General features: G+C 34.4%; 1 long non-coding RNA gene across 1 annotated transcript; it reads right to left on the reverse strand.

The window, feature by feature from the left end:
* Positions 1-282: 282 nt before the first annotated feature.
* LOC149774109 (uncharacterized) lies at positions 283-6,925 on the reverse strand. Its single transcript, XR_016416968.1, has 2 exons — positions 6,876-6,925; positions 283-2,353 (listed from the first exon to the last, which is right to left on the reverse strand). It is a non-coding gene; the product is annotated as an uncharacterized LOC149774109 (long non-coding RNA).
* Positions 6,926-15,106: the final 8,181 nt, after the last annotated feature.

Consider the following 15,106-nt stretch of genomic DNA (forward strand, 5'->3'; position numbering starts at 1 on the left):
GCAGCTGTTTTCAGTCCTGAAACAGAGAACATTAAATGTGATAACTATCACTTTGATAGTAACAACCACATTGTCGACTCCGTTCCTGAAAGCTTGAAAAACTATGGCTTCCAAGAAAGAGAGAGATAGGATAAAAATAAATGAAACATGTTTGGGTCATATAATATTTATACTATAATAATAATATTATTGGGTCATATGTTCAATATAAGGGCACAATACTGAACGGAATATTCGATTTATGACAACTTCTCATTTCACTGAAAAAAGACAGGACTCGGATTCAGAAATAAAGCGGTTTAATACGAACAAGCTTGCTGAGCACTGAAACAGTGATCATGTTAAGCAAAGGTTTTAAATAAACACGAGAGGCAATATATCGTTTTATTCCTTGTATTTATTGTACATAAATGTGAATTCAATGTCATGTATTGCTTCCAAACAATTCTTTGGGAGAAAACTCCTTAAACACAGTATGGATATATTTACTATCTTGGCTTATTTAAAAGTTAACAAAATGGACCTAAATTCTTAAAATCCTAATTATAGGCAAAATCTTAATCAATAAGCACCATTGTAACAATGCAAACGTGTTATCAGTGTCTATATCTCCCGAGAAATAGCCTCAGAATTAAATTATTGTGGTGCTGCTTTAAGTTTTGTTGTTTGTTTTATTGGTTTTTTCTTTTTGTCTACTTTTCTTTCTCTTTTTTTGTAAATTTTTGTTTGCTTTTTATGAAATCGTATATTGCAGGAAGCATACGATATGCATTAATATTGCAGAGGTAATATAACGATAAACATAAAAGAAAACAAAGAAGAGCAAAATACTCCAACATAATTTTGCTACCCAGGCAATATAAGTAGGCAAGGGCAATGTGTGGAAATAGCATAATATGTGTCTCTCAACTTGTCAGAATGATTAGCAGACATAATAAAAAGTAAGACAATGATACTGATTGCCGTTGTTCATCATTTAAAAAAAAATGAGATTCAGTGCCGTCAGTAGAAAGGCGGATGCTACTTATCCGCGGCCTAAGAAGCACATGAAAAGGGAGGCAGATTTCAAAGAACGCAAAATATAACGATGATTATCTCCCATTGCAAAGCATAATGCTGTCATCATCTTGTGTGCACGTTTTGTCAGTAATTACAGCACTATTAATGTAAACGTTCTGAAACGTAGAGTAAAACACAAGCTTGATATGTTGGCCCTGTTATAATCCCAGTGACCTAGTGATACACCCTGTTTTCAAATATGATACATCAACCTCAAGTTTAATGTTCGTCTTGTTTAACAATAACGATGTAACTTGATTGTATTCAAAATAGTTGATTGTCATGTATACATGACAGAAATGTCCTTGGTAAAGGAAGCAAATCATTTAGTAGTCACAATTTCTTCATATACGTCTGAGTAAGGAAAACTGAACTCGATGATGGGTCCTGACCTAATGTAGCTTGTGACACCGAAAGCACATTTTAGCACAAAAGATCTGGATCAAAAAATGTCAAACCAAATATAATGGTATTAAAATGTAGATCAATCTGCCGCGCAAGGAAAACCAGGTATATATATATATATATTCCTACATACAATAGATGCTAATATTTATTTTAACAAACCAGCTCATATTCCAAGAATTCTGAGTGGACGTAAGCTAGAATTTGCCGCATTTCACGAATCCCTCAAAATATGTCGATAATGTCGACGCCATTCTGATATCTTGAATAATTTTGAAACTTGGTACCATGCAGAATTACATGTTTATCGATACGGCTATCACGACCACTCACATCCTAGAACACCAGGATGTAATCCTTTATTTTCACTTTCAAGAAGGAACAATTTTACAAGACAATCAAACATATCACAAGCTTGAATAAATATAATTGTCAATAATTTAAATCAATTCTCAGTTTCATTAAAACCAAAATAATAATTTGAGCTGGCAACAGCATCGTCTTCTTTTGTGATAATCACTTCACTTTGCATTTAAAAAACATCAACAACTTACGAAAGCATAGCAATTATGTCCTATATTATGATGAAACAGAAAATAGCTTATTCCTCCTGTTCAAGCGATTACATTATTTTGTACAACATTTCAAGTGCATCGAGAGATGTGAAACATAACAAAAAATTATTATTTTGATTTGTACAAGTCATGTAATTATTTTAGTGTTGAGGAAAGATAGATACGTATATACGCCATGAGGGAGACATTGCCCCAAACCTAATTATACTAGTTGCTTCAAATCCATTGTATACAATTTATTTATTGGCATCACATTTGCAGGCATACCCGGAAAGAATTGTATATCTGTTACGCCAACCCTGACACGTAGAACACTGAAACAGAAAGCGAAGAAGTGCAGAAATACACTGAATTAACAGGGCATAAGCAGAGCTTACTCTGAATTATGCTATAGCATATAACTATTCAAGTTCCCGTTTACATAAGCCGACTCAATTACTCAATTAACACTGTAAATTGTATCCATTCTGCCTTATGTCATTCATATTTCACGCACTATCTACTGCAGACACACGCACTTCTCTCTCTCTCTCTCTCTCTATATATATATATATATATATATATGGATGGATTGACAGACGGACGAACGGACGGATGATTAGACAGATAGATAGATAGATATAGATAGCTCGATATATAGATATAGAGATAGCCAGATAGATTAATATAATACATCTCAACCTGATCCTCAAACATTTTTGCTTACAAAATAATAGCTTTAAAATAGATGTATGTATGTATGTATGCATGCATGCGTGCCTGTATGCATGCATGTATGTATGTATGTATGTATGTATGTATGTATGTATGCATGAATGTATGTATGCTTGTATGTATGTATGCATGCATGTATGTATGTATGTATGTATGCATGCATGCATGCATGAATGAATGTATGTATGCATGCATGCGTGCATGTATGCATAGATGTATGTATGTATGTATTTATGTATGCATATATGTATGTATGTATCCATGCATGCATGCATGTATGAATGTATGTATGCATGCATGCGTGCATGTATGTATGTATGTATGCATGTATGTATGCATGTATGTATGTATGTATGTATGTATGCTTGTATGTATGTATGTATGTATGTATGTATGTATGTATGTATGCATTAATACATATATGTATGTATGTATGTATGTATCCATGCATCCATGCTTGTATGAATGTATGTATGCATGCATGCGTTCATGTATGTATGTATGTATGTATATATGTATGTATATATGTATGTACGTACGTACGTACGCATGTATGTATGTATGTATGTATGTATGTATGTGTGTATGTATGTATTGTAAGTATGTATGTATATATGCATGTATGAATGTATGTATGCATGCATGCGTGCATGTATACATGCATGTATGTATGTATGTATACTATGTATGTATGTATCCATGCATGCATGTATGAATGCATGTATGCATGCATGCATGCGTGCATGTATGTATGTATGCATGCATACATGCATGCATGCATGCATGTATGTATGTATGTATGTATGTATGTAAATATGAATGTATGTATGTATGTATGTATGCTTGTATGTATGTATGCATGTATGTATGTATGTATGTATGTATGCATGCATGCATGTAACCGCTCCGGTGGCCTAGTGGTTAGAGCGTCCGCCTCGGATGCGGGAGGTCGTGGGTTCGATCCCCGGCTGAGTCATACCAAAGACTTACAAAAATGGTAGTAACAGCTGCCTCGCTTGGCGCTCAGCATTAAGAGGTTAGTGTTAGGACTGGTCGGCTCGGTGTCAGGATAATGTGACTGGGTGGGACATCATGCTACATGTCTGTGGCATGATGCCCCAGTGCTAGACATCACTATAAACTGCCACATTGCAGACATCGTAGCGATATGGCTGAAAAATTGTTAAAGCTACATTAAAATCAAAATCACTAATCACATGCATCCATGCATGTATGAATGTATGTATGCATGCATGCATGCGTGTATGCATGCATGCATGTGTGTAGTTTTATATGTATGTATGTATGTATATATGTATGTATGTATGTATGTATGTTCATGCATGCATGTATGTATGCATGCATGTGTGCATGTATGTATGTATGTATGTATGTATGTATGTATGTATGTATGTATATATGTATGTATGTAGGTTGGTAGGTAGATAGGTAGGTAGGCAGGCAGGTAGATACGCCGGTAGGCAGGCATATATATATATATATATATATATATATATATATATATATATATATATATATATATATATATATATATATATATCAATGTGTGTGTTTTGTATATATGCATGCATGTATGTTTGTATGTATGTATGTATGTACCTGCATGCATTTATGTATGTATGGATGTATGGATGCATGTATATATGTTTGTCTATATGTATGTTTATGTACGTACGTGTATGCATGTATGTATGCATGCATGTGTGTAGTTTTGTATGTATGTATGTATGTATATATGTATGTATGTATGTATGTATGTTCATGCATGTATGTATGTATGCATGCATGTATGCATGTATGTATGTATGTATGCATGTATGTATGGATGGATTAATGGATGGATGGATTGATGGATGTATGTATGTATGGATGGATGTATGTATGTATATGACATAATGGGTGGGTGAATTATTAAATGGATAGATTTAAGGATTGCTAGATAGATTAAGATTTATCATATACTTCATGATTCGTGTAACACGAAGTCAAATTATATTGATGAGTTTGATCCGATTTCTTTATTCTGAACGATGTTATTAGTATAATACGATCTTTGAATCACACTACTCAGCGTGGTCAGATTGTACTTTTATTAACAGCGACGATTCGTACAATACGAACTTTGAGTCACACCGCTTAGGTCGGTCCGATTGCATTGTTCAAACAGTGGTGATTCCTACAACACGAACTGCTAAGTTTAGTTCTGTTACATCCTTATTTGCAGAGGTGTTTCCAGTAATAAGACGTTTGAGTCAGGCTGATCATTTGTGTCTTTTTGTATTCTTATTACCAGAGGTGTTTCCAGTGATAAGAACTTTGAATCATGCTAATCATTTTTGTCCAATTACATTCTTATTACCAGAGGTGTTTCCACTAATAAGCACTTTGAGTCATGCTGATCATTTTGGTCCGATTAGATTCTTATTACCAGAGGTGATTTCTGTAATAATAACTTTGAGTCATACTGATCATTTTGGTCCAATTACATTCTTATTACCAGAGGTGTTTCCCGTAATAAGCACGTTAAATCATACTGATCAGTTTGATCAGATTACATTCTTATTACCAGAGGTGTTTCCAGTATGAATAACATTAAATCATACTAATCATGTTGGTCCGATTACATTATTTTTACCAGAGGTGATTTCTGTAATAATAACTTTGAGTCATGCTAATCATTTTGGTCCGATTACGTTCTTATTACCAGGGATGATTCCTGTAAATAATAACTTTGAGTCATACTGATTATTCTTATTAAATAAGAGGCGAAGTAATACAAGAATCCCATGTGCGCACTGGTTTCCTTTCGTATGATTTTATATTTTAATTGGTTCTTGTACTATGAATATGACAATTTGTCTTGAGGAATATCAATTTATAGAACTCACACACACACACACATATATATATATATATGTGTGTGTGTGTGTGTGTGTGTGTGATTGCAAACCATTACTATATAATTAAAATAATTTAAATGAGCCATATTTGAACAGGATGATCGTCCATGTACTGCCATGGTATGCGTGCAATGTCGTTTGATAGTTCATAAAATGAACGAATTGTAAGGCAACGTAAATCCTTGTACAGGTCAAGGTCAAAGCTATATTCAAAATATGTGCGCTCTCAAATGGACACTTATCTAAAATGTCATTAACTTTCCATTTTAGTTTAGATTACATTAATTATATCGTAATTATGTAGAACACAACATTACCCATGCGCGATAGAAATTTATCTAAACTGAAACATTCGGTAAATCTTGGGCATGCACTATAAATATCGTTCACTGTGTTTCAGTTGAAAAGGGTTGTTATCTTATTTACTGAACATCGTTCAACAACGGGCCATAATCCAGAAGTTGACGACATAATTATGCAGTGAAAAATACAGCTCTGCATGTCACGGACTGTTATCTTGTTTTTTATTATTGTGCCTATTTGTTAAAAGAGAATGAAAAGTTTGCACTACTGGACTTGCTACTCGTTATTAATCTACGACAATAAAAGGTGTGAAAATATTTGTCAAATTTGTAATAACATTGGATTACGTGTAATTGCATAGATAATATACCATTTATGACATGAGTCACCATCTTTTATCCAATGGATTTAAGGAACATAGATATTTGAATGTATGTAGTGCATTTGTAAAGTATGAGCTTACTATACACATGAGTTTTAATAATTATGCCTGAAATTGTAAAATGATGACTTTAATTTAAGTGCAATGATGCCTTACAAGATTTAAAGAACGTTAAATAAGTAACTTTAGCTTCTCCACTACCAAATGTTTCCAAATCTACTTTGTGGATATTGATTCTAAATATACATATCATGATGCAAAATTATTGATGGGGTTTCTTTTTTATCATATAACCTTTAGGTTTTATTTATAGGCACATGAAATTGGTTCCACTTACATATTTGTGCATATTATAATATGACAAATATTATAAAACAACATCGCATGTGCATATATTTCATTGTTTTCATCTTATCAGCTTATTGGAAGAAACTGACTCTACGTGGCTCTTAACCCAAAACTTCACCTTTATGTTCCAATGTTGGCAGAATACCTGTGATGTTCAGGTATATTTACCTGCTTTATATCAGGATGAGTGCTCGTCAAAAAATATAGGTACTTACCATCTGAAATTAAGAAATAGGTACAATTATTGCAAATAGTATGTAGAAATGTTCTGATGAAGCATACAGCTGTTTCATCACAAAATACATAAAAACTCAAATTACATAAAATAGATGTTTGCAGAAAATATTGATAACAAACTAATAACATATTGAAATGACCATCATCTTGTATACCAATATCATATGTGCGTCCGACATTACAGGAAGCAATGTGTTTTCACAAAAAAAAACAAAAAAAAAAAAACACGTTAAACCTAAGATATCTTCACTATTTCAAAAGCATGAACAATATTTCGTTCGTCCCTTATGGGATATTATCAGTAATTTTCTCTTCGACAATAAATCTTATTTTTGACAGAAAATATTTAACTCACAACTTCTTAAGTTGTCACTGAACCAATTTAAGGAATACGCATATTAGATCATCCACATATCACGGATGGTGTCTCGCAATGGCATATACTTAGAACTCTATTACTTTTAATTATGTTAAACATATTGTTGTTGATAGACATTCCAATATAAGGCTATTAGATATATGATGTGTCAAAATAACTCTTTGTTATGCTTCTCTATCTTGAGAAACTGTTTGCTTTTACACTATGTATCACAGTTCTTTGTCAAATGTGTACATTAACTCATAAATCGCCTCCAATCTGAACAATTGTCCAAGCTTTGCAATTAGCAAACAAACCAAGTGATTTATTGGCGCTATGTCTACATTTTAGGTGTTCTAATGCCAGAACATGCCATCTCCTGTAACCCGTCAGATACCACGGTGCAGTAAAACTCAAGACAAATATCAATTTACAGGTAAGTCTTGTTTCCCACTAACAACCAAATCAGATAAAGACCCGTCGACACGTATTGAAAGCTTATGCAGATAAATCATACATTTGTCACATTGATAGTAAAGCAAATATTTCCCCCAAACAACCATAACATAATATAGTGTGATTTAAAGCAATTAAATATCGTTTGTACCGATAATGGAACAACATGCCTCAAGCAATGTTTAACACTTTTGCATGTAGGTTGCCGAATTGTATCTGAAGAAGCTAGTCTTCGTTCATTCGCAGTGCCTTTGACATTTCTCCGTTTTACTTCTTGTAGTGGCAGTGACTATGGCCTTTGACCTGTAACGTCCAATTCGATAGGCTTCCTTCCGGACGAAATTGTATGCAACCTGTAATCTTCGCTTCATGTACATGATGTAGAAAAAAAATGGTATGGTGCGGAGGAAACTATTTTCATGTTTTCATTCACACTAACGTAGTCCATTATCCATTTTATCCAAACATTGTTAGCTTTTGAGTCTGAACAACTACATGCTACTTATGCCGTATGGAAACCATTTTTGTCTTTTAAATCACAATGATCATCAATGGGTTTAATACCTTACACTCGAGTTTATATCATAATTAATATTAGTCCTAGTTTGGTCAATGTATATAGCGAAAATTTTCGTTATTGTTCAGAAGCAAGGTTTGATGTTTGACAATCTAACTTTAATTTCTACGGAAGATTTTCTTCCTATAAGCATGGGAGCTAAGTGCACAATGCCCAAATAAAGACACAATGAGGTAGCCGACCGTGGCTAGCTAGCTGGCTTATCGAAACAGCGGCTATTGGACTACGAGTCAGACATTCTAACAGCTGAGCTCCGATTTCTTGCAGAATTCTGTCGTTCTCATATGCTGTATCACAGTGTTCCCATTTATAGCTTTGCCCGTGATATACTTTGCAATTTGCTTTAATAACACACTAGTATAATCTACACATTTAACTATTCCTGGACAAATACAAACACTTTTCATTCCTAAACTGGGAGATACTTACAATTCACATGAACACATGGATACACTTCGATTTATTTGCTCACACTGACTTAGTTAGGTTTGTATAAACGTTGTTATTGAAATTAATACTAAGTAATATTATGTTTTCACTAATATTATTACCTAGTAGCTGCTAAGATCTTTTTACTTTGTAAAATAATTTCTAAGGTCATGTAATTTCTACTCGTTTCTTTTACCTGAATGTCCTATCGAATTACACATCCATTGGACAAACGTTTTTACTAATTATGAGTGACCACAATAATTGCATTCTGTATATGTTAGTATTGCAGAATGAATTATGGTTGGTTTCCAATAAATTGGGGCGTATAAAGTTAATACAGTCTACAGGAAATTTGAAAGACTTCAATAACCACAGAGAAATCGCATTATCAAACGTATCAAACTATACACACGGTTATTCAAGAAAGGTTCATATAATGGCCCACACAAATGAAAACAACGAGAGAAGCTACACATCAGCTTGGTTTTCTATCAATGATAGACTGCTTATTATCTTTGAATATTCCTGTAACGAAAGAGACTAATCCAGGGGAAAAAAGATATGTCTGCTTAATCAATTTGAAAACGATTTTAATACAGATTATTAGAGATTGTATGTGCGTTAAATTTATGAAACTTTCCATTACGTCAACGATCTGAAAGCAAGCAATAGTCAATATGAATCAGCGAAAAATGCATAATATACAAACCATTATGACAATGCTTTTGCTTCATACACGGATGAATAAAATGGTGACCCATGATCCATTCTGCTATTTGTGGTCTTAATTATATTCTTTCGTGGAGTAATACTAAGTCCTTAACGCATCAATACAAGCTATCACTATGTTGTTGAACTCTCGTGTTGAATATATTATCTGTGCTTTGCCTAAATAATCATTGCAAATTATAGTTCATCATTTAACAGGCCGATGCCAGGATTGCGGTTGTAAAGAAATTAAAAATAAGGCAATATTTTTGGTTTATTAGATAACAGTTCCTTTGGGAAGTAGAATTTCTACCTGTATGATCAAGAAATTTTATGGAAGATACTTTGGCAAACAACGAGACCTTGAGTACATCAATCACACGTCGCTATCGATACTGAAAAAATCTACAACTTTCACTGGCCTGTTCAAATGAAACAAGTAAAATGTTATTGACTATCAACATAAATGTTTTAATGCTTAGATACTGATGAGAATTGTTTGGTAAGGGTTTAAATAGCCCATGTCACTTATATCAAATCCTCAGTCATTTCACATTCCAGGTGAATACAAAGTTTACAGTCAGTTCGGAGATGTCATATGGCAGTTTAATCCTAACATAGGAACTGGACTGTGTAAGGTAAATCCAAAGAGATTATTATATTCAAAATGATATGTTCTGAATAAATTTATCATTTTGGCAACGTACAAGCAAACGTGCAAAGTTAAAAAGGATTTCACGTTTATCTAAACAAAAATACATGTGCTATAAATGGTCATACACTCACAACAAAAACAACAACATCCAAAATAGGATTTATTTTAATATGTATGCCATAATATCAAAATATTTGCCCTAAAATTTATTTCGCGCATTTTTTTGCCATTGGCAAGCAATAGCAAATATTCATAATTTATCTTGATAATTGTAGTATTTTGTTATAGCGATGATCATGTTTAATGTTTCTAGTACTATTAGCAAATAAAATATTTTAGTTGTTTTATCCTTACACAAGCTGTATGTCAGCTATGAAACGCAAAATTATATCTATATTTGTGTGTTTGTGTGTGTGCGTGTGTGTATGATGGCAAAACTGTATTATATCATTCTTAATTTATTTTGCATTTCTTTTAGCAATTTTTGTTTGATTGACATTTATACGTAACAGCAAATCGTGCATCTCAACCTAACACGGCTTACCCATTATACACGAATGATTGCAAGATTATTTTTTATTTCAAACATAAATAATATATAAAATTACAATATATGATATGATTGAATTCATACCAATATATGTCATATACTCATTCTCATAAGTACATAATGTTTGATGATTCACTCAGAGTAGGCTAATAGTTTCAGATATATTAGTACTTACTGATTCTTTGAGCTCTGCGTCCTGAAAGGAATATAACAAGAGTAATATTAAAAGGTTAGTAACATATGTAAAGTCACACATTAATAGCACGGGAACAAACAATGTAACAATGTCGAAGTTGATATTCGCCATTTCTCTAAAATAATTAATACTTCACAGAAAAAGACAGGTCTGGTAAATTAAATTTTTACAAGAAACAGTTTTGACAAATGCAAAATATATTGTCAAAAACTCATATGATGTGTGCAATCTGCAAGTGTTTATTTACAGCATATAAACATCTTTCTATGTAATTATATGAAATACATTTTATTATCGGGTGAAGTCTGAAACAGTTTGCATTCGTTTCGATCGAGACAAGGGAAATATATTATTTTTGCATCGATATTGGGGCACAATATTTATTGACGAGATGTACATTATATACAACTACATTCTATATTGTATTTATCAGCTATGGAAAGCTATAATCATATGCATTTAACCCACCAGATTCTCGCAGGCATCATATGGTACGTTCTTTACATGTGCAAGAAGTGAGTCATCTAATTTGTAATTGTTATATAGCTGTTGTATACTAATATCGGATACGGTATGGACGTATTTATGAGCAAAATCATATTACATGTATCCTAATCTTACAGGAAATTTATAGGTTTATACGCATTATAAACTCGCAGTGTGACAGTTTATAGTGGTGTCTGGCATTGGGGCATCATGCTGCAGACATGTAGCATAATGTCCCACCCAGTCACATTATCCTGACACCAGGCCGACCAGTCATAACATCAAATTCTTAACGCTGAGCGCCAAGCGAGGCAGCTCTTAGTATCATTTTTGTAAGTCTTTGGTATGACTCGGCCGGGAATCGAACCCACGACCTCCCGCATCAGTGGCGGACGCTCTAACCACTAGGTCACTGGAACGATCGCTAGGTGTAAGTAGTTGCCGAATCAATATTACATGACCTAATTAGAATGATATTGCACTTATATTATTTAGATGACTTTTTTAAGTCGGATGCCTGGTGCTTATAAATACATGTTACAAGTTCATCGCCTGAATATATATAGTTTGACCCTCATTTTGAGTAAATACATTGAAGAGATCCACTGCCTGTTTTAAATGTAACATGCAGCATCGAGGCGTTTTATAGGTTCCACCCTGGCTTTGGTCGGTCATCGCAAATCCGTATGTTCAATGATTACCCAGCCCCACTGTAATTTTATCCATAGAGATATTTTGAACCAGGATATTTAAAAAACGGTGTATTGAGAGGTTTTTTCAACGTGTCAGATATCACCGTCGAGCTTTTCTTCCCTGTAAACTAGCGACAGTTTTCCGCGACCTCGCCAAGAAAAAGGCTCAAGTGATTCACTCAGGTGCCAAATGTTATACAGGATGTATAACATGCTGGTGTTATTTCGTGGTGTTGACGTGTATGGGCTCCCAATGATGAAATAGACATGGTGTGACCTTGACCAATCATATCATAAGTTTCGAAATATTTTTGTGTGGGTCACCATGGACCGATATGTTTTCTTACAATTGGCTTCAGTGGAACTTCAAGTTCCATTTGGCAAAATATCGGGGTGGTCTGGACACAAGCGTGCCTCAGGGGGATGCGTTTTACAGGAACGTGACGCACGCAATAATGTCATTTCTAACGTTCATGCAACCCGACTAAGAATGCATGGCTTGGTTGGTTGATGGACGCCGCGAACGCCTGCCAACAAGCGAACATTATATGCGGCACTTAGATCTGCATGGATGGCTTAAAGATATATTGAGGTAGTAACATCATGTACGGGAAGAGCTCGCAACGGTGTTCCAAGAAACATTTGCAACGCGAATCAATTCACGTGAACCCACGGGAACTTTTATTGCAATGATGAAAAAAGAAGAGTGTCCATGTACAATTGCTATTAATTCCATATATATTGAATAAATAACAGAGAAACTATAAAAATATATCATCTTCAACAATTAGCCAAATATCTAACAAACATGGCCGCTAAAAGGATCAAGGAAAAAGAAGAGATTTATAATATGCTGCTACTTTGCTTAGGAATTGGTGAAATTATGTAACAGAAAGTTACTAGAAAAGGTTCAAAGCTGAGCTCATGTCTATTGTGCTAAGTGGATATTTCAGAAGAGAAACAAAAAACTACAAGAATTAACTTGGGTGACAACATATGAAGTAAGTAGTTGACAGACTGCATTCGGTGCCAGCACATCACAATGTTTGCCTTAACAAAGATTAATCATTTGTTGCGTGAGAGCAGGTCAGCAATATTATGATGAACTCCTGGATTTTCTGTATACCGTCGTGACATTTGTTCCCACCCGCATCAACTTACATTAATTCATTGCGACCGCATTGATTTGTAAGCGGTTGCTAAACAATTACAATATGGGCTTATACACGTCCTGTGTGCTCAATCATGAACAAATTGAAGATTTCCATGATGCACATGATGAACGAGCTAGCACCGATCTTTGAATACTACAGATAAAAGTAATGTTTAACAACGAAAATTATAGAATGCAATAAGAAACGAGTGCACGATCACATTAAAATATTCACCGATAAACCTGACCTGAGACATCCCGGTGTGGTTGACTAAAACGCAAAGTGATCAACTCAAGACGGCTAAAACAAAGAACACCGCATTAGCACTCATGCTCTCCAAATCAAAGATGTCGCAAAATCAAAGAAACCGGTTAAGCATTTATATTTCCTGCGGTGATGCCAGCATTGTCGGCAGCTCCGGCTAATGTGGATGCAAAAGCAATTTTCTTAGAAGCCGCCCGAACCACATCCGGGATAGCTTAAAATTAGGTGCATATACGTTGATTTCTCTCAGAGGACGCAATCGCATCTCTCGTACAGAGGGTCTACAGAAAAAAATGACAATGTCATCGATATTCTTCTTGGTCTTAAGGGCGGGTATGGAATAAAGGATGTAGATTATGACTTGAACAGTATTGATTTAGTTGCCATAACAAAATGAATCAATGTGAAGAAAAAAAATACATGCCGCGATGATTCACCGCTCTGATGATGCATGCGATTGTTGATAATTCACGCAGATTCAGGATGTTATCAGGTTGGCGGTTTTTGCAGACGAATTCTCGTATACTGCTATTTTAAGTAACACTTCCATTGGAAAGATGAATATGTAGACACCTTGTAGTATTCGATATTTCAAGTAAACCATGTCTATCTTGGCTAATCGGTGTCTTCTAGTCTAGTCGTTGTGCTTACAGGCACTCGATATTTCAAGTACACCATGGCTATGTTGGCAAATTGGTGTTTTCTAGCCTAGTCGTTGGGATTATGGGCACTCGATATGTCAAGTACACAATGTCTATCTTGGCAAATCGGTGTCTTCTAGTCTAGTCATTACAGCTGAGGTCTCACGAGTACTCGAGTTTTAAAGTACACCATGACTATCGTGGCATGTTGGTGTTTTCTAGTCTAGGCGATGTGCTTATGGGCTCTCAATATTTCTAGTACACCATGCCTATCTTGGCTAATCGGTGTATTCTAGTCTAGTATTTGTGCTTATGGGCACTCGATATATTTTATTACACCATGCCTATATTGGCTAATCGGTGTCTTCTTGTATAGTCGTTGCGCTTATGGGCACTCGATATTTCAAATACACCATGTCTATCTTGGCAAATCGGTGTTTTATAGTCTAGTCATTGCAGCTGAGGTCTCATGAGCACTAGATATTTCAAGTCATGTTCTGATGATCTATGTTATTACCATAGTCGCTAATTTTATCAGCCATTCAGATACAATTATACATACATACATACATACATATATATATATATATATATATATATATATATATATATATATATATATATATATATATATATATATATATATATATATATATATATATATATATATATATATATATTGGGAGACCGTGCAGTTCAGCATGTGCATATTAGCTAGACTTTTTCAAATTTCTGAAAGCTGCCTTCCCATTGTCTAATTCAAAGGTCACCAGAACATGACCCCAAAGCAGTCACTGTCAGAACTTCACCCAAGACAGTTGATGGTCTGATTTTAATCAGATTGTATTTTCAAATAATAAACCAGCAGTAAGTAGATATAATTATGCACAATTGTATTCAAGCAATTTTGCAATGCATTATTTTATTAAGTCTCATGTATGCGGATAGGCATGAGGCAAACATGCCTACATTGTGATGTGTCCTTATTAGCCA

This window comes from Sinohyriopsis cumingii, unplaced genomic scaffold (assembly GCF_028554795.1).
Source record: "Sinohyriopsis cumingii isolate HCF-2022 unplaced genomic scaffold, ASM2855479v2 utg000426l, whole genome shotgun sequence".
NCBI lineage: Eukaryota > Metazoa > Mollusca > Bivalvia > Unionida > Unionidae > Sinohyriopsis > Sinohyriopsis cumingii.